This window comes from Antechinus flavipes, chromosome 4, assembly GCF_016432865.1.
Source record: "Antechinus flavipes isolate AdamAnt ecotype Samford, QLD, Australia chromosome 4, AdamAnt_v2, whole genome shotgun sequence".
NCBI classification, from domain to species: domain Eukaryota; kingdom Metazoa; phylum Chordata; class Mammalia; order Dasyuromorphia; family Dasyuridae; genus Antechinus; species Antechinus flavipes.
Genome location: NC_067401.1, coordinates 110078018 through 110080512, shown reverse-complemented (window position 1 = coordinate 110080512; position 2495 = coordinate 110078018).

Below are 2495 nucleotides of genomic sequence, written 5' to 3'. Positions count from 1 at the left end.
TCACTTATCCGGGGCAAGCTAGAACTAGAAGCCAGGTCTCTTGACTTTCAATGAAATGCTCTTCTCCCATTATATTTAACTAAATTTCCCTACCTGCCACAAATCCATTATTCTACTTTTGGGTCTGTTTTTGGCTATTTACTGACTTCCAAGTCTGTTCATTATAATGATTTTCAAGAACCCAATCTATAGCATCATTCTCAGGACTATCTGGTCTTGAGGAGATGTGGAAAGAGAAATGGTAAAATAGTTCCTCTGGTCTCAGTAAGAGCTTTGCGTCTGGGGTTTTGGATCCAGTATATAAAATAAGTTTGTTTTTTGAAGTTGAGATTTAGAAGGTATATGGGATGGAGATATTAATTTCTTGGAAATAGGGGAATCAAAAGTTATATTCTGGGTCCAGAGAAAGACTTGGGGTGCTAAATTCTTTCTACTCTTGCATCCTGTCTCTTTCTTCTTCCTAAAGAGGGGGAGACTCCAGGTTGGGAAGGGTTAAATGTGGTTTTTCTTCCTCAGCCCAGAAGGGAAGCCAGGCTGGCTGAGTGAGAGGGAGAGGTAAGAGGGGGGCAAAATGCCAAAGGGGAGGGGGCTAAGGCAGACGGGAACAGTATGAGCCCCGTCCCTCACGTTTCTCTGGCTCTCTCCCTCCCCCTCCCTTCGCCCCCGCTCTGGTTTGGGGAACAGAAGAGGGAGAACAGAGCTTTTGTTTTGTCGGGGAAGCTGATGTTGGTGGTAGTAAAGTGCCACGCCCTAGAAGGGGAGAGAACTGTTAGGGTGGGGAGCCAGAATTATGGGTCCTTTAGTCTTAGGGATAAAGAGAGCCAATGGGATCCAAATGATGGAACCCAAATATTATGTCTCCCAGTCAGGCAACCACTCTCCACCCTGCTCTCTTTCTCTCTCTCTCACTAGTGTTGGGATCCAGATGTTCCACTCCCTAGTCTCTTTGAATTGTTCTTCATGTCAACTTGTACAATCAGCCCTCCTCCTTCTCTTTGGCCACTCCTGATTCTTGGAACTGGAACCCAGGCATATTCAACTATTAGAGTTTGTGGAACTGGAAAAGAGCAATGTAATTCAATGTCCGTGGCTCTTCATTTAGAGAATTAACTGGAGCAAAGGGATTGGGAGAGCACATCAGAATAGGATTACACTCTGGGTCTTGAGACCTGGCCCTGGAGGCTGTGGAGGATAAGGGTGGGTAAAAGTAAGAATATTCAGGGTATTTTAGGTAGTGGAATGGAACTAGATACCTAGGTTTCAACTAAGAGCAGAAGCTTGGGCCAGATGGGGCTAGGAATTCTCTAAGCCTAAATTTTCTGAGAGCCCTAGAGAGTTCCCTGGTCTACTCTAGAGCCGACTTACAACTTAAGACTGATCAGGTGAGAGAACCCAGACCACATTTTTGGTTTTTGGAAAATCCAACAGCCCAGGCTTCTATTCCCTTTCCCTCTTCTCCCCCAGCTCCAACCCACTGCCCCCTTTCTGATGAGAATGGGGATAGGGATTCAGGCATCTGGCCTCTTAGCCCTATGCCTGACTCCCCTCCTCCTGGCCCCTCCAAGAACCACAGGAATCTGGGACCCTGGTGTCCTGGCAACGTGACGCACGGCTCTGGGCGTCTGTTTTGAATTACTCGTTAAAAATAAGTTCTACAGTTAAGAAAGGGAGAGGGGCTGAAGAGGGGGGAAGGGACCTAGGTATGTTCTTTCTCCTGTCTTCTGGGCCCAACATCTGGCAATCTTGGTTCTAGTTTTTGAAGCTTGGGGAGATACTCAGCATGGAATTCAGATTCCTTGGCTCTTGTTCTCCAATGTGGATTTGGATTAAAGAGTGGGGAGGTAGAGAGGGATAAAGGGCAGAAAAATTCAGAACCTTATGATGGGTAGGTGATGTAGATATCTCAGGTATCCAGAGCTTCCTGAGCCACTCAACTGAATGCAGGCATCCCTTCCCCCACACCTCACTTGCTCAAATCTAAGTTGCTGAATGGGCTGCCCAGATGTGGGCAGAAGGGGAAAGGGGAGGGTGACTCATTGGTTACTATGGTAGGGAAAGGAAAGGGAACCCTTGGGGAGGACTGGAGTGAGTCACTTCTTGGGTACCAGCCAACCCCCACCTGCCTGGGACCCCTTAACTATGCCTTCTCCCAGTTCTACTATTTGGTCCTTCTTCCTTCTTCCAGATATTCCTGACCCACCCTTTGCCCTCCCCCACAATCTTATTTTCACTATTCTGTTCTTAGCCTCTTGGACGATGGGAAAGGAGTTAAGCCCTGAGCGGGCAGATAAGACCCAGACCAGAGGGGCATCCATCAGAGTTACAATGTACACAAGGGCGCGTGGGGGAGGACACCGTGATGGGCCTGGACACCCCCCCTCCATTTCATCCTAAGGCCCTACTCGCTCACTCCAAGAATTCGGTGGGCATGCTGCTGTCCCTTTAAGAATGTGGCCCCTCCCCTCTTCCCAGGCTTATTTGAGCCTTAGCCCCAC